General features: G+C 45.8%; 1 protein-coding gene, 1 long non-coding RNA gene and 1 pseudogene across 3 annotated transcripts in view; 2 read left to right on the top strand and 1 right to left on the bottom strand.

Moving 5' to 3' along the window:
- LOC139054258 (uncharacterized) overlaps nucleotides 1–27547 on the top strand; it is a 126936-nt gene that overhangs the window by 58400 nt on the left and 40989 nt on the right. The window contains exon 3 of one of the 2 annotated variants that reach the window (XR_011511095.1): nucleotides 9639–10055. The exons of the other annotated variant lie outside the window; for it this stretch is intronic. This is a non-coding gene — a long non-coding RNA (uncharacterized lncRNA). Of the gene's footprint in view, nucleotides 1–9638; nucleotides 10056–27547 lie in introns of those variants that run through there. 2 annotated transcript variants of the gene reach the window in all.
- LOC139054256 (T-box transcription factor TBX20-like) overlaps nucleotides 1–27547 on the bottom strand; it is a 192074-nt gene that overhangs the window by 146335 nt on the left and 18192 nt on the right. The window lies entirely within an intron of this gene.
- On the top strand, nucleotides 21515–23630 carry LOC139054255 (BTB/POZ domain-containing protein 10 pseudogene; annotated as a pseudogene).

Below are 27547 nucleotides of genomic sequence, written 5' to 3'. Positions count from 1 at the left end.
ATGCCTTACATTGTGAGGCAAAGGCGTCGTAGGCGCCAACGACAGCAAGCACGCTGTACACAGGTGGCCGAAGACATTGAAGACAGCAACAATTCCCAGCGCAAAGGGGACATGCTAGAAAATGACGCCAACTTGCGCTCTCGCACGAGAGGACGCTCCAGCTCACGAGGGCGCTCCCGCTCCAGGGGGCGTTCTCGATCCAGAGGACAACCCAGCTCTGGAGAATCTTCTGGTGTTGACCCGCAACCCCGAGGACCTGGGTCAAGATCGAGGTCCCGTTCACAGTCGACCCCAAGAGCAACCTGGGCCGATCGAGTCAAGAACGGAGGCCTTAGGAAACCAGGACAACCGACAAGGGCAAGGTCAAGGAGTACTAATGGTAGGGCACAGCCGGAACGTGAGTCAAATCCCCGAATATTGGCATTAGAATCAGAAAATCAGAAATTAAGGCAAGAACTGTCTGAGCTCAGGGAGGCTTTCAAATCCTTTAAAGAAAGGTCCGAAACACCCAGTAGTCAGATGGACACAACGGCTCCAAAACCCTTGGCCGGCAAACCTAAACGTAAAGCCCCCCACCCCGTTCCCATTAGCGAAACAGAGGAAGAAGATTTAGAAACCTCTGAGGCAGAGGAGATGGGAGAGAGTGAGGCACCCCCCAAGAACAAAAAAATCAGAATAGCCGCAAGGTTAGCCACAATAGACAGGACTCTGGCGAAAATCATGGAGCTCATCACTAATCTAGATGCTCGAGTGGGTCAACTAGAAAGGCCCAAAGTTAAGGCAAAGGCAAGCGCAGCGGCTGCATCGGCAGTCCACGGAGGCACAAACGGCAGCCCGAGCGCGGACTCTAGGGGTTCGGGCAATCAACCAGTGGTATCATAATGGCTTCAAACGACAACAATAACATTAAAATATGGCAGTGGAATTGTGCGAGTTTCCGAAGGCGCAAGGCTTCCCTGCAGCAGCTTATTAGATCGGCCAAAGTTAAGCCGCACGTTATTCTCTTACAGGAAACACTAGCTAAGGAGGATATCTCTCTACCGGGTTACAACTCCGAAACCTTGACCATTCCAGGGGGTCGGGGAATAGCGACTTTGGTTCGAAAGGGTACCTCCTATGAAACTCACGAGCTTCCCAAGTACAAGGTTGGTCTAGAAGCACAAATGATTGAACTCATTCTGAAGAACAAAAAAGCAGCTAACGTGTATATAGCTAACGTTTATAGCTCTCCGCAAGATAGGAAAAGGGATTTTAAGACCCTCTTGGGCCGCATTTCCAGTAAGGCAGATACAGCCCCACTCGTAGTGGCTGGGGACTTCAACGCTCCTAACAAAGAATGGGGCTATGGTCATCAGAGCGTCAAGGGTACTAATTTAGCAACCACGGCAAGTGAATTAAAATTTGCTCTTATTACAGATGCTAACTTCCCCACGAGAACTGGTACCTCTACTACCAGAGATACAACCCCCGATCTTACATTCCTTCGGGGAATTGAAGGCTCATGGGACAATCTGCAGGAGAATTTAGGAAGTGATCATTACATAATTGAAGTCATCTTACAGACGCAACCACCACCACTAAGGAAATATGAGTATGTGGACTGGGATCTCTTCCGTAAGTTGCGTAAGGAAACCAGCATAGATGACGAATCTTATGAGGAGCTCTTAGATCAACTAAAGGCAACGATTAAGAAAGCTACTAAAGCAGTCTCAACAGAAATCGAAGTCCCAAAAATGGACTCCAAGCTAGCTCACATGCTGGAAGCGAAAAATTCTCTCCTAACCAGATGGAAGAGTCACAGACTCAATAGAAGACTTAGAGCCAAGGTTGCCCAAGTTAATCGTGATATCGAGACATACGCGGCTCAGCTTTCACGTCAACAATGGGACGAAACTTGCTCAGAAACAGACGGCAGATTGCGCAGAGGAGGCAAATGGAATCTATTGAAGAGCCTACTTAATGACAAGCTCTCCAGAGGTACTACAAACCTCGCCATAAACAGACTCGTCAATAAACAGATAGCTATAGGGCGGACAGCAAGAGAGGTCGCAAACGACCTCGCACACATGTACCTGCCACTTAAAAATGAATATGAAAACGAAGAAGAAGTAAGCGAACCTTACTCCGGAATATCGCAACCGGACTTGGACAGTGACTTCACTGCAGCTGAGATAAGGCATGTACTTTTTAATTTAAATGGGAGATCTGCCCCGGGTCTGGATGGCATCACAAATAAACTTTTGCGAAACCTGGATGATGATGCCATAGACATAATCACGGTCAAAATTAATAGTCACTGGAGATCCGGCACTGTCCCACCGGAATGGAGGGAGGCCAAGGTGACGTTTATACCGAAACCCGGGAAACCACTAACAAAGGAGAACCTCAGGCCCATATCACTTACATCCTGTATTGGCAAAGTAGCCGAACATGCTATTCATAACAGGATAATAGAACACATAGAAAACCAGGAGCTTTTCAGGCACAATCTCATAGGCTTTCGGAAGGCATTATCCACACAGGACGCCATGCTCATGATCAAACGGGCTATTATTGACGACCCTAGCAGGGACGTGAAGGGCATCCTGGGTCTGGATCTTAACAAAGCATTTGATACGGTTGCACATAAACATATCCTACATGAAATCTCAACCTTGAACCTGGGAAGCAATTTTTACAATTATGTGAGGTCCTTTCTAGCTAATCGGACAGCTCGGGTCAAACTCGGTATAGTCACAGGCGGTCCATACAATTTAGGCAACAACGGCACACCACAAGGTTCAGTATTGTCCCCACTCCTCTTTAACATTGCCATGCACAGGCTCTCGGAGGAATTGTCCAAAATTCCGAGCTTGGGGCACGTCATATACGCTGACGATATCACAGTGTGGGTCCCAAGGGGGTCACTCGCAGCACTAGAGCAGACACTACAGGCAGCGGTAGACACCACAGAATCCTTCCTTAAGGGCACCGGACTCAGGCTATCACCTAGTAAATCTGAGCTGCTGCTTTTTAGACAGGGGAGACAAGGTGTTAGAAACCTTGTGCCTTTAGAAACTCTGCCAATAAAAATCACAGACAACACAGGACGGGTCATACCCAGAGTAGAGCAAATAAAAATTCTTGGTCTTCTCATTGACGCAAGGAGCTGTAACGCTACAGCCCTGAACCGTCTCACAGGTCAGGCCAACAGTACTTTAAAGCTCCTGGGCAGGGTTTCAAACCGAAATGCAGGCATCAAGGAGGACAATCTCATCAGAGCATATCATGCATTTTTCATCAGTCATGTGACGTACATTGCATCATACCTGAACTGGGGGAAAGGAGAGAAGGCTAAGCTAAACGCACTTATACGCTCCGGACTCAAAAGGGCTCTGGGACTCCCGCACGGAACGAGTACCGAACTCCTCAACAAGTTAGGACTACATAACACTATAGATGAGCTCATTGAGGCACATTCGATGTCACAAATTGCAAGACTCTCCAACACTAAGTCAGGGTGTAAAATTCTAGATGAAGTCGGAATACTGCCTCGAGGAGGAGACGTCTCTAAGCTCAAAATACCCAAGGAGGTGGAGACACAATTAGTTGTGGACCCCATACCTAGAAATATTCATCCTGTGTACAACAAAGGCAGAAGGGACGCCAGGGCCAAATGCATTCTGGGTAAACTGCACCAACAACACAGCTCAGCTCTTTTTGTCGATGCGACTCGTTATGGATCGGGCAACCGCTACGCTATTGCCGTGGTCGATGAGAGCGGTAAATTAATAAGTGCGGCGTCACTAAGAACGAGCTCCATTCATGCCGCCGAAGAAGCAAGCATAGCACTTGCAATTACAATGAGGAGAGGCTCCACAATTTTCTCCGATTCCCGTACAGCTATTAGGAATTACTCAGCCGGCTTCATCTCAGCGGAAGCACACAAGCTACTTAAACACAGTATTAATATTCATAATTACGACCAACTGGATAGCTCACACCTAGTCTGGTTTCCGGCTCATCAGGGCCACTCGGTCAGCCCCAGTGGCTGCAATCCTAACGAGCAAGCTCACTCTGCTGTGCGAGATCTCACATGCCGCGCATCAGATCAGGAACTGCTCCAGGATGACTGCGGCTCCTACAAAGACCCACTTACTACTTTTCACGAGATCACCTCACACTATAGGGACGGCAGAAGATTTTTTCCTCCCCCCCATCAGAAGCTCAACCGAGCTCAGGCAGTCACATTAAGAATGATTCAAACTAAATCTTATCCCACACCTTTTGTGCTTAACAAAATTGACCGGGACTTTCCCGCGGAATGTAAAAGTTGTGGACACACTCCGTGTCTATTTGATCATATGTTCTGGCTGTGCCCCAACCAAAGGGCTTCGGATCTCAACAGTGAGGAGGACTGGAGTCGGCGCATATCCAGCGATGTCCTCCAAGATCAACTCCTGGCCGTCCGGAGAGCTCACGACATCGGGAAAGCCTTTGGCCTACCGGTGCCTACGTGGGCGGAGCCACCAACATAGCCCGGGGGCTTGTGCCCTCGGACCCTAGTTTCTCTGGACTAAAATAAAGTTCTTGCCATGCCATGCCATGCTTTTCTGTCGGTCATCGTCGATGCTATCACCAGTAGGCGGTTCGGCCCTGCTAAAATAGAGGATGCCACAAAGACTTTGTTTCACATAGGTGCGTCGGGGATGATAGCGATGCACGATAACGGGATTGTTGCACGATATTTCACAAGTACGGCGAGATTCTTTAGCCAAACACTGCAGTTCCGCCACTTCATTCTCATGACTCCGCTCCGTTATCATCACTAGATCGCTTCTCAGTCTGTGAATCTATGACAGCCTTGAAACGCTTTCTAGCCTTCTTATGCACGGTATGCCATGGGTAACTTGTTTCAGAGATGAGACACATTCAGCGTTGCGCATTAAAAAAAAATGATTATGGTGCACTTGACCAGTGGATACTAGGTCACAGCGGCGTCATAGGTAACCATGCGGACGAAATTGCCCGTTCTATAGCCGTGATGGTACCCGGTATATCGACGAGCAATCTAATAAGCTGACTCGTGAGCTTACCTTGGTACAGGACAGTTCGAATCACTTCACAAATTTCTGACTGCAATCCTTCAACCCTTGTCTACAGCTGTTCCTTCGTCGAGGCGTGCTACGATGCCAAGCAAGGGTGCTGTGACATTTGTAGCTCGACGTGGCGTTTGCAGACGGCCTAGCCTTTGGAATTGGCATGGTTGACAAATGTGCTTGTGCAGCGTGTGATTGTGAAAGTGCAATCTAGCTGTAGCGAATCTAACATGCAGCATGCATAGGTGCGCTTGGTTTTGAGAAGAGACGTGAGATCTACCTCCTTTGATAAGATTTAAAACTGTCCGTTTTGTGAACTGAATGTTATACGTCCTTAACGTTAACAAAAATGTATACAATAAGCTCTAAGGCCTCCGATTTGCTTTTTTGAAAAGCTCGGGCTTGTCCCACATGCTCTGACCGTATGCGCGCCGGCTAACTTGGACTCTCTTTTCTTCCACCTTTACGTCTTTTGATCCATGTTCGCCTCCGAGAACCCATCGCTAGATCACCAATCTCTTCGCCTTTTCCTTTGTTCGTGTCTCTCTCTCGGTGTAATTAAGGCTCCGATTTCACGAACTAGTGCTCAGCGCTCTTCGACTTGCTTACATGAGTGTGCATCTATATGTTTGACTTGTGAATAGTTTTGAAAACATAGGAATGATCATGTAATCAGTTAATCTTCTTGCCATTAAGTCTCAACAGAAGAGAAAAGCATATTTTTGTTACATCTTCACCTTCCATGTTTACTCCCAAACTATATATAATAAATAAGTGGAAGATAAACCTTTGCTTTAAACGAATATTTTGATCGTCAGTTTCGGACTTCATAGATGCCACGAGAACGTGCATACCTTTGAGAAGCCTGCATACATTCTGAAGTAAACTATCCATTTCAATCATCTATAAGAAAAAACACCATGGCCAACTCTCAAAGAGGCCAATTTGCTTTTCGTGCATGGTAAGCACCGCGGCCGACAGTATGCATGATTCATTGACTTGGTTATTTGGGGCAGCTCCGCGGGGCAAAGGTCATTCCGGAAAAATCGGTCGTTATAAAATTCAGGATATCTCGTATCACCGCGTCGATAGCTAGCTGCCGAACTCGCAGTCCGCTACGCTGGTCTGTGACTAGGAGGCCCCAAACACTTGGAGCGCTTTCCGTGACTACAAGGCAGTCCTGCAGTGCCTACAGAAGCTTCTTTATGCATTGCGTTTCATGAACAGCATTGCTCAGACATGAGGCAAGTTCAGCTTCATGCAACTTAGAACACGCCGTACGTAAGTCAATTTGGTATTTTCAGGTGTGACCACGCAGATGCGACTCGTTCTGCCCGTCAAGGATACAATGTATTCACATCCCGATATGTAGACGACACTCCAAGCAGCCTCCACAAGCTTGCTCATGAGCTCATGCAGATATAGTGGAATTAAAATAATTTTACGAATTCTACACTGCATTCTAGGCCTTTATGATAAGAATTCCTAGCCTGTATGTAGCTGCACTTATACCGTCAGGCCTGCCTCGATGGGAATCAATTGTTTTGTGCGGTCTCTGACCAGCTTTTACCAGCGCTTTCCTTATTGACATGGATAACAGCCTCAGTAGCGAAGCTCGGGGTAGTTATGAACCGACTGTGTTCGATAAGCTCAACAGAGTATTAGCAGAGCAGAAAAATAGGTGAACCCACTGGGGTGCGGGGTTCAAGATAACGGGACGGTCTTACACATTGTGATAGGGTATTTGTCCCGCACTCTCTCCATTAGTTTTCTCTTTCCTTCTTCATACCTTTTTCATACTTCTTTCATTTATGCAGAGTAATTAACAGAATTTCCACACCTGCTTTTCCGTATCTGTCTGTCTGCTTATTTGGCTCACTACGCAGAACAACTCGTCTTCCTTTTAATCCTTTTTTATTATTATTCGAGGTAGTATTTGAAGATAAGCTTTTTTTTGAGGACTTCCCGTGCGTTTGGCGTAAGTGGTATTTGGGTATCTATCTGGCCTCTTGCTCAAATAACGGCCCTTTCGTGCCTCTAGACCGTCATAGCGAGTCATAAATGGCAGCAAAATGTCGGTCTCAATGAGGCAAGCAGCGATATTTAGTAGCAGACTAGGTAAAATTAACGGTACAGGTGTGATTGACACTAATATTGTCGATAATTAACCACATTACACCATGAACGGCACAATCTCGGGGATCGGCCCACCTGGCTAGCTAAAAGAAAGAAAGAAAGAAATAAAGAAAGAAAGAGAGAAAGAAAGAAAGAAAGAAAGACGCGTCAACCAATTCAGACTTACATGTGCACACGAAAAAAATTAAAAAAAAAGCGAATGAGCAGAATCGACATTAATAAAAGATATAACGGGTACGGAAAAAAGTGAGGTTTGAGAATGTAACGAAGAAAATATTGCATACAATGCAAAAATATTGTGCACTTATGCAAAAGTATATCCTGTTTTATGCTTCAATTTCGTGACATGTAAATATATCGACCTTTTCTTTCGCGTTGACTTTGGTCGACACGCCTTTTACATGAACCTACTCCAGATCGCGAGTAGACTCGTTGTAAATTAATAAGTATCAATAAATTTCACCAGCAGTAACGTAATACGAGGGTCGTGAATGATATGTCGGTACTTTTAGCTCTATAACTCAAACGAAGTGGCTGGCTTACACTGGTGAAAATTTTTCGTTCTTTTTTGATCTCAGCGCAAAGTTATGCTACACTTCTCTTCGGTATTTACGTACAGCTATTTATCACCTAGTCCGGAAATTTTCAGCCAGCACCCATGAAAGAGGCTGGATCGGAAAGCTGTCCCCGCAGCTCACCTGGTAGAGCACCGCGAACTTCACGTGGAGCTTATGGGTTCGGCTCTCACTAACGGCATTACCTCTTTTCTCTCACTTTCATTTTTCCTGTCCTTTATTAAGAACATGAAGTTCACAAACTTCAGCTCCAACCGTGATTAACTATGATGTTTATAATAATAAAGAAGTATTCCCTTCTGCTTTCCCTGGCGTTATTGGTTTGCTAGCTTCATATTTTTGCCACAAAAAAAATATTTTCTCTGTTCTACTGGTTCATATCGAACCATGGGGCCTTGCGGTAGCATATGAGTTCTTATTGGTCAGTTGCCTGCTCCTAGGGTTACGTGCTACGCGACACAAGCGTTTTAATGGATGTTGCACATCTGTCTTCATGGTCAAGAGTGGAACTAACAATCGGGGGGCTGTATTACAACGCCGGTTCATAAATATGCAAGAAAATGGACTGGTGGACAGGTGTCGTCGTGGCTGAATCGGTGGAGCACCACACACGTCAAGCGAACATTGTCGGTTGCTCGCAAGTTGCTCCCAGTTGCTGCCAGTTGCTCCACATCGTGGTTCACTTATTTGGACAGCTTGGCTTTGAAATTTGCAAACATTCATTGGGTTGGGGGCTGCAGCTTGGCAGGCTTGCTGTCGCACGCCTCGAGAGCCTCGTGCAATGCGCGCACCATGCCGTCCTTTTCTGTCTCCCTTGTTTCTGATCCCCTCACTCCCGCCGAAATGTTGCGGAGGCACCCCTGCCTTGCACATTGCTTTATTATACAGGCTGTGCCGTCGTTGTTGTTACTGTTGTTGTTGTTTTGTTCTTGTTGTCGTGGTCGTCATCGTTGCATGTTGAAAATGGCACAAGAGGAGGTTGAGCCAGGGTCGTTATATTCTCCAACCAATTGATTCGTCGTCCTCCTCCGCTTCCTCTTCAGCTGTCCTATCATCCTCCTCCTCCTCAACAGTAACGCGATCTTGTCCTCCCTCTCGAATTTGCCAGTTGTATCCGCAATAATTGCTTTTGTAAGGCCGACGCCTAGGCGGGGATATTAGCCCAATCCCCGAATAACTCGCCGGTCCTTTGTTTAAACATCGTCGGTTACGGAACGCGTTTTCAAGTGAATCCGGAAGATGCGAAGATTACCTGCACAAGCAATCGTAATATCCGGGTAGCCAATTCAAGACAGTCTTTCAGTAACATTTATTTAATCACGTTGGGTAAAACGTTTTAATTGCAAAAATAAAAACGAGCAGTCGTAAAGTCCCCATTTATACGTAGCTGGAATCCTAAACAACATTCGAGATATCGGTACCCTAAATCTAAAAAAAAATACGTTGGCTTTGAATAAGATTGTTTCGAACTGCTCAGGGCTTTTGGAAAACTGTTAGCTGGAACAAACACACACACACACACACACACACACACACACACACACACACACACACACACACACACACACGCACACGCACACGCACACACACACGCACACGCACACGCACACACACACACACGCACACACACACACACACACACACACACACACACACACATATATATATATAGCACACACACGCACAAGTTTTATACCGATGCGTTATCGGACTGGTGAGTTGTCCTGTCCTGCACTATCTGGAGCTCGCAAGGGGTAGAAGTGCAATTTGTCACCCCACGCTTCAAAAATTTGATGACCAGCACCCACGAACGTTGTCATTGTTTTCTTTCTCTCTTTTTTTTCTGTAGCGCGGAGTTGCGCGTCGTCGATCTCCTGTAGCAACCTGGCTACTTTCTGCAAGCGCTACGTCCGGCCAGAACAAGCTGCTCCACGTACAGCTGTTGCGGTATATTGCCTACTCAGGAACGAAGAGAAAAGGGGGGTGGGAGGAAAGAAACGAAGGTCCACTTGGCAGTAAAGCTGTGCGCGTGGTTGGAGGAGTGACTGCCCCCTGAGATGACAGTGGTGGCGGCGGCTTCCGTCGTACAATCTGGGGAACGAACCGCAGTGATGTATCCTTTGAGCAGGACGCACACTCTTTGTGCGAAGTCATCACAGGAGTACAAATGCCGTAGAAAATGAAATCGGAACCACACAGCTTGGCAACGGTCCCTTCCGTAATGAAGGTTGCACCCATAAAAGCAAAATGCGTTTGTTACTTTTTCTGTCTCTCTCATACTACGCTGCTTAACTGAAAGTAATAAAGAGGCGGGATCTTACAACCCCAGCAGTTTTTTTTTTCCTAATAGTGTGCGACGAGCTGCTGAAGGCAGAGGCTCACAGCTCGGCTCGGTGGCAGCCTGACAGCATATAACTCATTGGTAACATTGCGGCTTCTTGTCTCAGCAGTGTATTAAGTTCGAAAAACTTGGAGAACTCCATTTAACAGAGGCCATTTGGTTCGCCTCACCTGTACACAAGTCGCAAGGAAACGACTGGAATGTATTGAAGAAGCACTTCTATCTGCTAGCTCAAGTTTACGAAATTCTGGCTACAGCACACCGACAACGCTTATCACTGTGCCTCAAGAATAACAGTCATTATATAAAAGATATTGTTATTTACTATTTACTTTACCAGCCTCCAGCGACATTCAGCTCACGTTTCGTAGCGTATGACATCAACTTCCAGACGGCTTTATTTTTAATTAAGTGTGTAATAGACGATTGTAATAGCACATATATTTCCGCAGTTTGCAGGCATCGCTACCACATCCTTTAGTCCCGTCTTTTTGGGGGTAATCCATCATTAGGTGCGTCTCCTTGCAGTAGGTATAGAGTTCGATAATCGGCCCACAATAACAAAACCTGGCACATGCTACCCAACTTCACCAGTGTGGGGCTTCCACGGGCAATCTGAAATATGGGAAGCACATGAATTAGCCCAAGCGTAATATTCATGACTGTGAACGTCTCGTTGATACTCATGTTATGGCCTTGGAACAAGTTTGTTACCTTTAATTCGGACCCACCCCAAGGTTTCAGCGCCTATGACGTTGTGCTGCCTGAACGTGGAGTCGCGGGCTCGGTCGCACATTCCGATGGAGGCGGAATGCAAAAACGCTCGTGTGGTGTTTTTGGCGCGCCTTAAAGAACTCCAGGCGGTCGAAAATAATCCGGAGAACTCCGCAACAGCGTACTCCGCTTATGGCGCCCCCGATAAGAAGCTGTGCAGTTTCGGTACGTTCGACCCAATAATTTAATTTTAACCGTAAGTTTCCTTTGCAGCGACCATTAGCATCACTTTAGCATCGATTGCTATCACTTGGCTACTTTTAGGATATTAGATAAATTGCAATAATATTTCAATATACGAAATCGCAAGTTCTTCGGACTATCACAAATGCTTTTTTCATGGTATATATATATATATATATCGCTGTCCAAATGTAAACTATATTTATTGGTGTACATATCAGAAAGTACCACGATATATTCGTTCGCTGAAAGTTGCGTGATAAAACGTGTTAGCTGTGAACGCTTAACACGCGACTTTTTCTGAGGGAACGCTGCGCCGCAAGAATACACCACCTATGAGCCTCAAAGAAAAGTAAAGAAATCGTCACGTTGTTTCTCAGCTGCTGTGCTGTGATGCAGCTGTGCCACATCACGGGATATGTATACTCTATAAAGGGTGTTTTTTTGGCTGCACCAGATTTAAAAAAATATTGCCTGTGGCAGATAACGCAGCTCTAACCTTTGATCGATACAACTCGATGAGGCGCCCACGAATTCTACGAGAAATCAAGATCATTAATCGGATAATTAACATAATTACGCTATTTAAGAGTATAATTAATTCTCTTACGGCACATATTTTAATCTACGAATGGTAGCTAGTGAGTTCGCAAGGCGTATCCACTTGGGATGAATTCTCTGGACTGCACAGGCTTCGGGATATCAATTTTCAGAGCGCCGACGAAATGCAATGGTGTTCCACTTGCTTTTGCGCTTCAATGCATGAAACATCATTTTCTTTAAGAAGTAACTCAAGTAATTATGTTACTATGCTTCCCCAACCGCCGCAGCGTGAACAGCCCCCGGGCCAGTTGGTCGGGTCATGTATGCTCAAACCGTCGTTCTGCATTATGCACATCATGAAAAATTAGGTCAGAGCGTGCCGTGTGCTCAAATGCTTCACACCAAAAAAGGTTCAGTATCTATTTATTTATATCTCAAGAAATTGCGGCCTATACATGTAAAAAAAAATGAAATACTAAGGTTGTACGATGTCAACGAATTACGGTATAGTTATGTGCTACGCCACCATGCATCAAACCTTGCAATACTGAACACTACACCCAAGAATTTTTCCTTCGTCTGTTCCTTTATTCTACAATTATTTTTTAACGAAGCTTTCTTTGCCTACCAACCCGTGATTTCCCCTGAGTTGGTCGGTCGGGTTCTTGCCGAGTAGATTTCTCCTCCTCTTTCTCTAAAACAACATCATCATCAACAACAACAATAAGGAAAGGGAGAGAAGCGCATCCGGTGGCAAGATTCGAACCTCGGCACCCCACACAACAGCCCGAGGCGCCAGCCTTAGGCCACAATGGCTTTTTTCTTTTCTTTTAAATATTACAAAAGGTGATGACGAATGGTTAGTGTGTGCAGTCTACAGACCGCCAAACAAAAGCAAAAAAATATTTTTCTGGAAGAATTCTCACACTTCCTACGTGCCCAAGGGTCAAAGCAACAAGTTATACTAGCTGGCAACTTTAATTTAGATGTCTCTAATGTAAAGAAACCGGGAGTGACAGAATGCCTACCATTAGTAGCAAGCTTCGGACTGTAAAATAAAATACAAAGGTGCACACGTGAAGAAATCTTAGGCAGTCATTTAACAAAAAGCTGTATTGACCACATCAGTACAAAAATGTGTAAAGCCCTTGGGTGTGTAATTAAGGAAAAAGTAGCGGGTCACTATTTTGTTGCCCTAGCCGTTTTGGCAGATGCGAACCAATCCGGCCAACAGTTTTCCGAAAATTCTGAACAACGCTTATGAGGATAAACAAATAAGGTCTTTTGACTGGGACAGGCGCATATCCGCTGACCATTTACAAAGCTATGAGCTATTGGTACGAAGCTTTCCTGATATTTACCACAAGTACCAAAGGAAATTTAGACTCAAGCGTAGAAACTCCCGTAGCCCCTGGATTGAAAAGAAATCCTGGAACTCTGCTACGTTAAAAGCAATCTTCAGAAAATGCTGCAGGAAAAACCCGATGATAAGACTACAAAAGAAGAATTTAGACAAATTAGAAATAAAATTACAGTTAAAATAAGAGTAACTAAGAAACGTTACCACCTGCAAAAATTTCTGCATCCCGCTACGATTCCTGAAAAGAATCTGGAGTATAGTCAACACGGTTTTAGGAAGACCTCCTAGCCGTACAATTGACAGTGCAATAAAAGAAGCTTTCCCTAATATGGAAAGCAGAAAACTGGCTGCTCAAGCACCTCATTGAATCGGTGATGAAGTTACTTACGCCCAGTGCATGGGGTTTCTCGTGTAGCACAACAAAGAAAACATTCATTCTGCTTACTTACCTTCTATATCAGAGACTGTCCTCTGGAATATAGTCAGGAAATTGAATATGACGAAATCGCCTGGCTACGATGGCATTAGAATAAGGGATATTATTGTGCATTTTGATAAACTAAAAGCAATGTTACTACACGTCATTAACTAAACGCTAAAGACAGGCCGTATTCACAAGAAATTGAATCTTAGCGCAGTACAGCCCTTTTTTTAAAAAGGTTCACGAAATTCTTGCGACAAACACAGACCAATAGCTATCTATTCGTCTATTGCATATATTCTTGAAAAATTTATTCATGCTAATATGATGTCATTCTGTCAAAAGTATTATTTATTAAGCCAAGCTCTATATGGTTTTCACTCTGGACAGAGCACAATTCCTCTCTTAGAAGATTTTAATGACTTTATCTGCGCTGAACTTGATCGGAACCATATTATTCTAGGACTTTTTATCGACCTTCAAAAGACGTTCGATACAGTCAATCATGAACATCTGCTACATAAAATAGATAATTTTGGTTTCAGAGGGCCATAGCGGTCATTCGTTCATAATTATTTCAAAGAACGAAAACAGTGTGTAGAAATAGAGGACTATTATAGTACGTTGTTCGATATTAAATCTGGAGTAGCTCAAGGGTCCGTCCTAGGACCCCTGTTATTCAACATTTATATTAATGAAATAGCCAGTTTACCCCTCCAATCCAAGCTGTACTTATACGCAGATGACACTGCCCTTGTAATGCCTGGGACATCTTATAGCGAACTCGGAGATGCACTTCAAACATATATAGAATGTGTGCTTTCTTGGTTTTCTCTTAATACAATAGTCATTAATAAAGCCAAAACAAACCTTACATGTTTCCACAATACACTTAAAGTAGTAATAAATTACAAGCCAATTTACTTGCACCACATATAGTCTGGGAATTGTTCATGTATCCTAGTGAAGTTAGTAGATAGTGCAAGATATGTAGGAATGACATTCGACGGAACACTATCTTGGGATATCCATATCGCGGAAGTCGAAAAAAGGTTAAGAATGGTTTGTGCTTATCTATGTTCCCTGAGATCATTATGTGACGCATCTATAAGAAAAATAGTTTATAAAAGCATTGGCGAATCGGTAATAAGATATGGTCTTACGTTATACGGGTCCGCATCTATTTACAAATTAAATGTGTTAAATAGTATTGTAAGAAAAATTGCCTCTAGTCTGTCATACGGAACACAATTTCATAGTGAAAATCTATTACTTAGCATGAATCGTTTCGACATATTATTCATAGAGAAGCAGTTACTATTAGAAATTTTGCATAAACATTATTTCTCTGGTTCTGTCAAATTGAAAAATATAACAACACGGCATTTACGCAACACAGAAAACTTTATTAGTCCTCGCATGTGCACTCATCACGGATAGAGAATTCGTAACTTTTAAGTAGCTTCAAACTTTAACACATTTGAAATCAATACCGCACTCACCTCTGCTAGACAAATTAAGCATTTCGTGCGGTAATTTGTGCAGTCAATTGAATGAATCCTCATGGTCTCCTATACTGTCCAGTCTATAGAAAGTTATTTCTGTGTAAAAAGTATATTCTATTGTTTTTTATGTATAACGTGGAATCCGTCCGTCCGTCCGTCCGTGACGAAGAATTGCCGGGGAAGAGAGACCCGGAGCCCACTGTACGAGAAAGATATTCCAAAAGGACTTCTTCTTGGGCAAGTTGGTGCTTAGATTTCCTAGGTATACTTTGTGGCGCAAAATACATTTCTTGAAAAGGGACAGAAGAAAGGAAGACAGTGAAGCGCCAAACTACCAACTGTTCAATGACAGCCTCAACAAACGTATAGAAGGAAAGACAACTTCCGCTCATGCCCAAGAAGAAGTCCTTTTGGAATATCTTGCTCGTACAGTGGGTTCCGGGTCTCTCTTCACCGGCAATTCTTCGTCAAGGCTTCCCGATGTGAACAAGGTGACACGGAACATCGTGGCAGCCACATGCCAAGCGCGCTATCTAGGCTTCTGCATAAGAAAAGGACTTCCACCACGTGAAATCACTGCTATATTCGGTTCTGTGTTTCCGTCCTGGGGCCACATCAAAGAACATGCAAGATTATACGTTTGGAGCTGGGCCGTCTGATCCCGCTTTTCAACGATCTTCTCAGATGCATGTGCTACACCAACTTCCCTGCGTGGGTTGCTTCAAGAAAACTAAGAGACTACCGGAACGTGGTGAGTACTGCCATAGAAGCCACATGGAACAGTATGCTATCTTGCCTACTGAGGAGTGTGAACGCGGCAACCATCAAGGAGAGGCGAACAGAGAGACTGATGGTTATTGGTGAAACCAATATTCCAAACGATATAGTCAACCTTCTCAACAAGAGACCAAAATACGGACTTGAGCCCCAGGTTCCAGCACAAGAGCTTCTGGCATGGAATCGGCAAGTCGCAAGAAAAGCGCCCCAGGAACAGCGCGAGCGTTGCCTGCTAGATGGTGTAGACAGCCTACAGAGAGCTGCCCCCAAGGCCGGAACTGGTCGACAGGTGTGAATGTTGCAACGTGTGGTGTCTTTTTTCAAAGACAATGAACTCTGTCTAATGCAGTCCGATAAGGAAGGCGCTTTTGTAGCTCTTCCTCGGCAAGCTTTTAACGAAAAAGCATTAGAGGCAATCAAAAAGAATCTTAAGCCTGCAAAAGTCAGCTTATCAAAAATTAAGAAAACCACGACTTCGTTCTGTGAAGAAATTGGCTGTGAAAGATTAGCTAAGCAGATCAGAAAGAGTAAAAAAGATTCTCTTACAGCTTTCTTCAATGCCAAGACCCATAAGGTTGATGTCCCGTTTCGAACGATTATTAGTGAACGGGACACGTGGCAATATCATGTCAGTAGTTTTTTTACCAAAATCCTTGCAGCTTCTTCAGCTCAATGACCCTTTCTTGACTAGAAACTCAGATGAAGTTTTTGAATATTCCCGTGGCAGCCAAGAAATAGGCTATGTGTTTTCCGTTGATGTAAATGACCTCTTTTACTCGGTTCCGCATCCTGAGCTTCTAAAAGCCGTTAAACAGCGTTAAACAGTGCATTGATGAAAGTGGCGAAGCTAATTTTGTGTCTAAAATGGAGATGTCGGCTTCGAATTTTGTTTCCCTCTTGGAAGCTTATCTCAACTGCACCTTTGTAACTTTTGAACATGGCATATTTTTGCAGAAAGAGGGTATCTGCATTGGGTCACGTGTAGCACCCATGTTATGTGACATCTTTTTATCCTACTTTAACCACGCACTACAATGTGTTTTTACTTCATCTCATCCTAATGTTCTTAAAGTATTTAGATACGTTGATGATGTTTTAGTTGTTTTTGACAATAGATGCCCCTTGCCATGCCATGATATGGTTGAGCCGATTTTAGATGTTTTTAGAGCGAAAGCAAGAGGACTTACTTTTACTAACGAGCTTCCGAAGGACAGTTCGTTGCAGTTTTTAGACCTTAACCTAACGCTTAAGAGGGATCACGTTTGCTGTGCGTGCCTCCCTCGAGGTAAAAATGAATTGCTACAATATGACTCAGCGCACTCTAAGACTGTGAAGCGTGGAATTGCCCTACTTTGCCTGGAATCGGCTCTGCGCAAGTCATGTGTGCATGTGATGCAGGCGAGTTTTTGCCATCAACTTGAGAGACTTCTAAAAGCAGGCTACCCTCAGGCTGTCTTAAATGCCGTGGTCCAGGCCCTCCTACAGCAGTAAAAAACTAGCGCTGCGAGTGGGAAAACGCACTCGAAGGAAAGGGAGCGAGTAAAACGAGAAGTAGTACCTTATGTGCACCGTGTGAGCCATAACCTCAAGAAGGTAGCTGCCAGATATGGCATTCCGGTTGTCTTTTCGGCTCCCAACAAGTTAGCTCAATTGTGCCCCCGGATCACACGCGAGGGGCCGCGGGGCTGCCAGAAGCAGCACGCCAAACAATTCAGGGACAGTGTTAAAGGGGTGGTCTACGAGATACCCCTAGATTGCGGCAAGTCATACGTCGGACAAACGGGACGTTGTATTAATGACAGACTGGGGAAGCACGCTAGTATCGGTAAGTGTGAAAAAGCGAATCTTCCTGCGCACTGTAAAGCCTGTCGTTGTACGCCATGCTTTGAACAAGTATTGATTCTTGGCAAAAGTAAGGACCAAACTGCAAGGGAGTTGTTGGAAGCGTTTTATATTAAAAAGAAAGGGCCTGATTGTGTCAGCAATACATCTATGGTATTATATTCCACAGAAAATATCCAAAGTATGTTATCATGACCATGTTGTGTTGTCACACCTTGGCTCCCTGCGTATGAGCGGAAGTTTTCTATTCTTCTATACGTTTGTTCAGGCTGTCATTAAACAGCTGGTAATTTGGCGCTTCACTATCCTCCTTTCTTATGTCCCTTTTCAAGAAATGTATTTTGCGCCACAAAGTATACCTAGTACTTCAAAAGCCTACAGTAGTGTCGGAGATGGAATTCTAATTTCTAGTTTAGCAAGCTGTGCTGTGCCAGACTGTATTAATACGTACAAGAGTTCCTTTCTGGAAGACAATTGTTTCGTTGCCAGGATGGGGTTGCCTATGTTATTTTCTGTCCCAGTTTAGCAGGATGTTCAACTTTATCTCTATGCCGATGACATTGCCTATTTCTTCTCATCGCGGAACAATCAATACCTTGTATCAAATTTAACAATCATATTTTTCCGAGCTCGCTTCCTGGCTTGATGTTTTTTCTCTTAACGTTAGTAAATGCTCTTTACTTGCGTTTCCATTGCCAAATACCGTTTTAATTCTCTTCACTATCAAAATGAGCTCATACCAGAAGTTTCATCTTTGAAGTACTTAGAAATTACATATGACGGTGAGTTAAACTGGCAGCAGCAGATCGAAGCAAATGCTCGTCACTGAGAACATGCAATGGGGTTGTTGCTCTGGTTCTGAAGTAAAATACAGGTATACGCGTAGCGCTACGTTACTGATTATTTATAAACTTTACTTCCAACCCCTCGAATTCACCTGTATTCTTTTTTTTCGGGGTGTGCAGCATACAAGCTGCGACCTCCAATACTACTGGAAAGACAATCTCTGCCCCCGGTGTCTCGAGCTGCCAAGCTTCTTGGCTAATCATGTGCTTTATCTGGAATCTCGAATTCATCCTCTTGATTCCATATTTAAGAAGGTTTCTGTGCTGCCTTTTCTGAAGCTCTACGAGGTATCTCTCTCCCGTTCACAATTCATTTTCACCATTTCTCATGACACTTTTTGGGAAAATTTTGGCGGCGTTATCGATGGCCTCAAGTTATCTTTGTTGAGGCGTTGTTATCGAAACTTCAAGTTTGAGTTGGCCTCGCCTAGTTTCTTCAAGTAAAAATATATTTAAGGGCAAATTGATTTTTAAGTATATTTTTCCAAAACATGCAAAACTTATACCAGCGTGTATACGGGAAGGTCACCTTCAAGATCATCCCTGTCAACTGCCTTCTCACTTTATTTCTACTGATGCAACTCAAGCTTTAAAGAAGGTTGGAGTAGGCATCTTTTCCACTCAGCTTAACTGTTTTCTTTCTTTATTTTTTTTTCTTTTTTTGCTCTCCACCTGTCCAATTACACCACAATATTTCTCGCAAACATTCTGGAAGTTATCATGGGCATCAGAAAATTACGTCCTCGGAAATTTAAGCTAATTATGGTTACTGATGCGCTTTCGGCGTGTACATATTTACGTTCTAATGAGCGGTCGCACAAACTGAGTATATTTTCGACACCTGTGCTGGACAGTTTGTCTGAAGTGCGCTTTGTTTGGGTCTCGGGACGCAGTGCATCTTCCTAAATGCGTCCGGCGACTCGCTTGCATTATCGTCACTAGCTGGTCAGGTTTTAAATAGTTTTCCTAACTTTGGGGGCTTTTATAACAGGAACTAGATTTAAACGCATTTTGTTTTTAAACTGTAAGGAATCATCTTTAATTTCTTGTGATGATTTTCGACACCTATAATTCCCGTGGAACACGGGCAAAATACCCTTCACGACAATGCGAGGTGACGTTATAAAGTTTCCCTCGTAAAGTTCCCCGCCTAAACTTTTAACTTTATAGATCTGGTTTAGTTATAACTAACCTTTGCTCTTTTTCGTAACAAATCATAAACAATTGGCCCTATCTTTTTATTCGGCTGCTGTTTCTTCTCCCTCTGCAAAATGCTTCTAGTACGATTGGTAATCTGAGTAATCAACGTCAAACTTATTTTCCTTTGTGGCTTATCATTACGCACAAGTCACGGGTCAATTATTACTGCTGCGCAGAAGTTCATTGAAGCTTCCGGAAGATTACGCTGCTATAGGGTACCGACCTTGATCTACTTCCTCGTTTTATGAATAAGTCGTCACAAAATGTTGTAATGCTTGAGCTGCCTAATGCTTTTTATTGTTTGCTTTTTATTTCCCTTGTCTTTTGTTGGGTGCACTTTTCATTACCTCCTGTGTGGCAAAACCCCTCTGGGCATGAGTCATGTTCTCAAACAACAACAACAACAACAACAACAACAACAACAACAACAACAACAACAACAACAACAACAACAACAACAACAACAACAACAACAACAACAACAACAACAACAACAACAACAACAACAACAACAACAACAACAACAACAACAACAACAACAACAACAACAACAACAACAACAACAACAACAACAACAACAACAACAACAATCACAACAACAATCACAACAACAACAACAACAACCCCTTTGTCTTTTGTTGGGTGCACTTTCCGTTACCTCCTGTGTGGCCAAACCCCTCATGGGTACGAGCCATGTTCTCAAACAACAACAACCCCTTTGTCTTTTGTTGGGTGCACTTTTCATTACCTCCTGTGTGGCCAAACCCCTCCTGGGTACGAGCCATGTTCTCAAACAACAACAACAACAACAACAACAACAACAACAACGACCCCTTTGTCTTTTGTTAGGTGCACTTTTCATTACCTCCTGTGTGACCAAACCCCTCCTGGGTACGAGCCATGTTCTCAAACAACAACAACAACAACAACCACAACAACAACAACAACAACAACAACAACAACAACAACAACCCCTTTGTCTTTTGTTAGGTGCACTTTTCATTACCTCCTGTGTGACAAAACCCCTCCTGGGTACGAGCCATGTCCTCAAACAACAACAACAACAACCCCTTTGTCTTTTGTTAGGTGCACTTTTTATTACCTCCTGTGTGGCCAAACCCCTGTTGGGTACGAGCCATGTTCTGAAACAACTTATGCCACGGCTGCTCAGTTTCATAGGCGTGTAATCATGCAAGCACTGTCAGACTTCGCACTAACTCCACGTATTATCATTATCTTTTATATCCCTGATGCACAGAATTTTGGCAAACATGAAAAATGGAAGTGTCCATCGCGGGGCTGCGCTGTCGCATAGCGCCGCTAAGTTTCTATCAACACAGGTCTGAACTTCTTTCATCCACACTATACTCATTCTGCGGCAAGCCACAAGATATGTAATTTCTTTTTGTTCTGTAGTTGCTTGATAAGAGAAAGATAAGAGATATAAGATAAGGGAAATAGGATTACAAACTGCTACGTAGTGTTAGTTTAAAATTGTCGGCCTGTGCTTCTGTCTTGTGGAGCTTTCTGGTTTCAACGTCAGAAATGCTTGATTAGCATTTTGAAATTTTTTTACTGAATCCAATCGATTGTTCTACTAAATAATTTCTGAATTTCTAATTTCTGCGTTTGGTGTTATTTTTATTTTATTTTATTCTGTTTTAGGTGCTCTCACACACTCCACTTTTAATCTATAAAAGGCAATTTTTAGTTCCCCTTTTCTTGTCCGTTTCTCTTTACCACCTGACTGATGACCAGTTCCCCACTGTGGGTATGCGCCAGAATTATTTAGGAGAACAAGAGAAAGCAGCAACAACTTCGCTTGCCACTCTTGAGTTCATTTTCGCGACCAAAATAAACGTCCCCTGCGATGGTAGCAGTGTGGTCTGCGTGGTGTACTTCTGTCACCATTGTTGGAGCACTGCTGGGTGTGAAACGGCGGAGGCTGACATTCGCGAGGGCTAAGTGGTTCGCGCGCCATGTCCTTTCGGGAGCGTCTCGGTCGGAGCAGCAGTAGCAGCGACACTGAAGACGCCTCCCCAGAGGACGGGGCACAGACGAGGCGCGACTCCAACAGCTCCTCCGGCAGCGGTGGCGCCAAGCTCAAGCCGTTGCTGGTGAGCAAGCTGGACGACAAGCACGGAAAGGGAGCGAGCGCCGCAGCTCGGATCAAGTCCCAACGCGGCCAACTGCTGCCCAGCAGGGCTAGAGCGGGGCCCGGGGGCAGCTCCTCCGGCATCGGTGGCGCCAAGCTCAAGCCGTTGCTGGTGAGCAAGCTGGACGACAAGGACGGAAAGGGAGAGAGCGCCGCAGCTCGAATCAAGTCCCAACGCGGCCAACTGCTGCCCAGCAGGGCTAGTGCGGGGCCCGGGGGCAGCTCCTCCTGCAGCGGTGGCGCCAAGCTCAAGCCGTTGCTGATGAGCAAGCTGGACGACAAGGACGGAAAGAAAGGGAGCGCCGCAGCTCAAATCAAGTCCCAACGCGGCCAACTGCTGCCCAGCAGGGCTAGTGCGGGATCCGGGGGCAGCTCCTCCGGCATCGGTGGCGCCAAGCTCAAGCCGTTGCTGGTGAGCAAGCTGGGCGACAAACACGGAAAGGGAGAGAGCGCCGCAGCTCGAATGAAGTCCCAACGCGGCCAACTGCCGCCCAACAGGGCTAGAGCGGGGCACGGGGGCAGCTCATCGGGCAGCGGCTCCAGCTCAACTGAGAGGAGCGGCGTGTTCTGCCACGCGGCCTCTACCTCGACCGGCGTGATAGAGGCGAGCGGCCACGGCGACTGCCTGCCAGCGGCCGCGTCTATGTCGGTGCTCTCCCTGGGCACAGGCTCGAAGAAGCGCGTCACCCTCATCGTGAGCAATACAGAGTTCATCGTCGACCCAGCGCTGTTCGCGCTGCAACCGGACACCAGGCTGGGACGTATGTTTAGCTCATCACTGGAGAACAGCATCACAACACGCAACGAACGGGGAGACTACGAGGTGGCTGAAGGCTTGTCTGCTGCCGTCTTCAGAGCCATCCTGGATTACTACGAGACCGGTGTCATCGACTGCCCTCCAGGTGTTACGATGCCTGAACTACGACAGGCATGCGACTATCTTCTCATTCCGTTCAATGCCCAAACTATCAAGTGCCACAACATCAGGGGCCTTCTTCATGAGCTTTCCAATGAGGGAGCTCGCCAACAGTTTGACAAGTTCCTTGAAGATCTGATTGTCTGCAGAATGGTAAATGCTGCTAATAAAGGTGACCGGGAGTGTCATATAGTGGTTCTCTTGGACGACGACACAGTCGACTGTGACGCGGAGTATCTACCACAGAGTGGCGAAGTGCGTTCCCAAGCCATCCACAGCACTGCCATGTACCATTTCTTCAAGTACATAGAGAATCGGGACGTTGCCGAGCAAGTGCTCAAGGAGCGTGGCCTTAAAAAAATTAGGCTTGGCACTGAATGCTACCCGACCCCAAAGGAGAAACGGAAGCGTCAGCCAGTTGGGCGTGACGAAATGATCTACAACTACGTACAGCGGCCCTTCATGCACATGTCCTGGGAGAAAGAAGAGGCCAAGAACCGGCACGTCCACTTCCAGTGTGTCACGAGCAGCTCAAATCGCACCACCGTCATTGGCGGGTCTCCTCGAGTTGCCAACTACGCGGCACTACACCGAGCAGCACTCGCTGCAGGAATCGTCGACGGCGATGCAGTTGGCGGCGTAGCTGCAGTTCGGCAGCTCGGCGCTTTCGGAGCAGCCGACGAGGAACATCCGGTTGAGCCGCAGGAAGAATTGGCGCTGCCCGAGGAGTCTTATCTCATGGGGCTCTTACCACCACTCATCGTTTCCTTGAAGCATGGATGCAGCAGTATCATTAACTTTGGACGATGCTCGCTTCAGTGAACACATCCCGCAAGTGCACGGAGGCCTTGTGTGGCTCCATTTGCAATGTAGACCTTCGTCCCTAGAGAAGCAATGTATTTAGATTTTCTAGTGTTTTGTTTCTGCCACGGGAACGAGAATGAAATTTGTCGCGAGCATCGTTTCCAACTTCTACAAAGCAGTCCATTTTTTTCTTAGACGGAGTCCTATAGCTATTGCCACCGCCTTGGTTAATCTGAGGCGCCTATATAAGTCGGAAAAGATCCCTGAATTACCAGGTTTTAGACTGCCAACAGACACCTATGCAACGGGGGAAAAAAAAAAACACATTGAATTACACCCTGCGGCGCCATTTTTGCAGATGGAAAATGACACTAATGCATTTCTTTTGATACATTCCCGGGAGATGCCTTACGAGGAAGGTTTGGCTAGGTATTTTTATTTAACGATGCGGCCTTTCTGCTGGCGTCATTGCCTGTATTGAGAAGACACAAGACGCTGGAAGAGATGCTTCGTGTATGGTGTAAGGTTCTTTTTATTATTTTGGTTTCATTGTGTTTACAATTTTCTTTTCGCTAAGTACGGCCGCCGTAAGACTTAACTTAAACAATGTAGGTGCATCTTTAGTGACCTTATTTTAACAAAATTTAGAAACGTAACAAACCAAGCATCGAATAATTATGGAAGGAAGACGCATTAAGCTAGCACATTCAAAACATCCCAACCGGAAATCGCCGGCATCGTCGGCAGGAGAAGTAAATATGCGCTTAAGGCGTGTTCGGGTCGATTATGACGGAGCTGTACATGTGAATTTTTTCTGCAGTTTTATTTAACTTCGGACATCGTTCACAACCGACATAGCGCAGTGAAAGACTATCACCCGTACCTCTGCACATCTAGTGTCTTCTTTCTGTCCAATGTGCTTGTTGATGGGCTCTTTCATACAGCAGATGCAAAAACTACCTATGGCGGTTTCCATCTGCAATGACGCAATAAGTATAAGCATAGTCTTATTACATAAATAAGAAAAAGTTGTGGATGAGGGGAAAGCCCTACAGTGTTTCAGGACTTGCTGCGGGTGTCGAAAACATATAACCAGAATTGCACATACTTCACTACCTTGCCCTGCAGCAAAGTGGCGAGGAAAAGGTAAAAAAAAAAGCAAGGAGGACGTGATTATGCAAGCGGCACTGCTGCACGCGAGTGTTCACCTCTTTCTATCGGATGGCCTGTTCAGTTGGTTCCAAAGGCCTCGGCAGGACGCCCTTGTGGCTTTTCGGATCAACTACACGTGAGGCCAGAGTCCGTGATCTCACAGAAAGGTATTTCACTGTTTAACATCTATAACCGACCCTATGGGCGGTGTCAACAGCAAGTCTTTCATCGACAAAGGATGCATGGTCGCATAAGAGGCGGTGTATTCTTTCTTCGTAACCGGGTATGGCAGCAGCAGCTCATCAAGAGGAAAATGTGCCAAGCTAGCTTTTATAAACATGTCAGCAAGCTTTCCCGACGCGACTGCCGATACCACAAACTACCGGAGTAAGAAAAGCACGCCCACCCCTCCCCCCCCCCTCCCCCCTTATAGAGGAACGGGCGCCTCCGTTAGAGCTCGCCGAGCGGAGCGCACGAGCGGCGAGCGAGACGAACGAAAATGCAGAATCGCTTCCGCCACTGCTGCGGGCCGGTTGATCGGCTCGGGAGACGCTTTGCACCTTTGCAAGAATACCTAACGAAACGAAGTGAGGTGAAAGCTCGGCGCCAAAAGCGCAGTTGTGAATACGACGATTTGTTGAGTACACAAGGGGCACAAGCACCTTCGACTCGGCGCAGCCTCGCCAGTCGCAGCTTTATCATAATGCATCCGCTCGCGTTTCGCAAAAAAAAGAAAAAAAAAGAAAGAAAGAAAAGAAGAAAGGTAAAAAAAATAAGAAAGAGAAAGAAAAACGCCACCAATCGTGAAAAAATTGCAACAAAAAAATTCGCTATTTGGCACTGGTAATCTTCAATATACTATATAAATTTTGCTGGTGTCTCATCTTTTACCACCAGATGGCACAGTATGCGACGCAGGCCTAGCGGCGGCGCTGACATCGAGGCGCCCTACACAGGCCTAGACGCCCGCCGAACGCGTGAACGCTCAGCTAAAACTAATTCTTCTTCCATACAACCGCTGCGGCGGAGCGGGTGCATGTGAGCGGAGCGGGGACCACAACAGATTTTGCTGATGTGCGGCAAGAAAAGTAGCGCTTGATAAGTTGTTTTCTTCGTCTACGTCCACCTTGTACTGTCCCCAAAGATAAACGAATTTGACCGATGTTCGGCTCTATACTGCATTTGTTTGTGCAGCCGGAATCACTTCATATTTGTACTGTCTCTTGTTGAACTGTGACGCACAGTGTTTAATTAAATTATCCATTTAGATGCGTTGCATTCCTCGCTATGATTACCGGCCGCATAAGAAAGCGCGGTTTTTTACTGAGCCACGCGCAGTCGACATAACCGGCAAGCTCGTCGGCAGCAGCATATTCCGTGTAATTCTGTCTCGTGGGCGTTGTGCGTAAGAAAGTGCGTCTGTAGCAGTTCTCGTGGAAACCGCGCGTCAGCGTCTTGAGCGATCGCAGTCTGCTGTTTCGGTGTACGTCAGTCGAAAACGTCAGGAGAGCGCAACAACGCAGAAGGCAAGAAATTAGGTAGGACGTTCCAAGGAGCTTACCACTTTAAGTTTGCCACTTTAAGCTTGCGTCAATACCATTAGCGTAGGCTTTGAATCTTGCCCAAGGCTTTATACTTCCTCACAGTCGGAAAAACAAATATCCACAAGAAAACAAAGAAAAATATTTTAAGAAAGGAAAGAAGAGAACACATTACAAGCGACATCACCAGGTGACTGCGGCTCAACTCAGTTTATTCGTGCATCATGTTGAATAGTGGTTCAATAACGGTGTAAAGCACACACAATAAATAAATAAATGGATCGAGAATCTGTATAAGCTCACAAGCGTTATGCTTTTGACGATTTCTCTGAGGTGCTACGGTTGTCTTTCCATGAAGCCGGTACCAGTGCAACGTCAACAGAGTTGGAATAACATTCTAGCAAATGCTCGATGGCTGTTGATTCTTTTGGCGAGAATGACGCGACAAACAATGGAAAGCCATTGGACATGCGTGTGCACCCGAACACATTTGTACAAGATGAGCACACTACGTTAAACAAGATGAAGAAAGATACGGGGATGGCGGAACACGGGCACGCACAACAAGAGGGGCAGACGTTCGCTGACGGGTTGGGGTAGGGGGGGTTGTAGCGCAGCCACTTGGTATCGGAACAGCGCTTCGGAAGAGCAGAGCGGCGGGCGAATTACAAAAGGGGTCGCTGCCTAATCCGGCGGGCTGTCCCCGCGTGTCGAGCGCTCCGGCGCCGGCTCCGTTAGGGGAAGCGCCAGTGGCTGAAACAAATCGTTAGAGAGCGCATCAGCGTTCGGGAGCCCCGCTCTGCTGGAGAAACAGCGCGGGCTGATGGCACAGGAGCGGCGAGTAAAAAACTGGGAGTATCAAGGACCCCGCTCTCCCCTCCCTCCTTCCAGCCCACAGCGCTAAAATCCCAACCGGCGCTCTGCGCCGATACATCCATTTGGCCGTGTAAAAGACTCGCGGCGGCCTCTTCTGCTCGTTCGGCGGCGCTCGGATGCAAAAGACGGCGCTTTCCGCGGAGGAGACGGGTGCCGTAAGAAGATGAAGGCTCCGCTTTTATTGTCCGCTGTAAATGTTTCAAGGCTGCATCGGGGCGCGCATATTCGCGGAGAAGCGGGGGGGAGGCGCAGCGCTAGTGGGCGCGTATGTGTGTGTGTATATATATCTATATGTATAAAAGAGAGCGGGACCGCCGTTCGGCGGAATTGGCCACGGGCGCGCAAATATTGGCCCCAGCGATTCCGGGTGGCACGCGTGTGCGCCGTCCCCCGTCGGCCCCCGCTTCGCTTCCGCGGCTCAGTGGGAAAACGCACGAAAAGCACGCGAGAAGCGGAACGGGCTCAACGACTTGGTGGGCCGTATCTTCGCCGTAGCGCGCCCTCGGCTTCGCTTCTCTTCTGT

This window comes from Dermacentor albipictus, chromosome 1 (assembly GCF_038994185.2).
Source record: "Dermacentor albipictus isolate Rhodes 1998 colony chromosome 1, USDA_Dalb.pri_finalv2, whole genome shotgun sequence".
Classification (NCBI taxonomy): Eukaryota; Metazoa; Arthropoda; class Arachnida; order Ixodida; family Ixodidae; genus Dermacentor; species Dermacentor albipictus.
The sequence above is the reverse complement of the archived record's forward strand: the minus strand, read 5'-3'. Positions and strand labels throughout refer to the sequence as shown.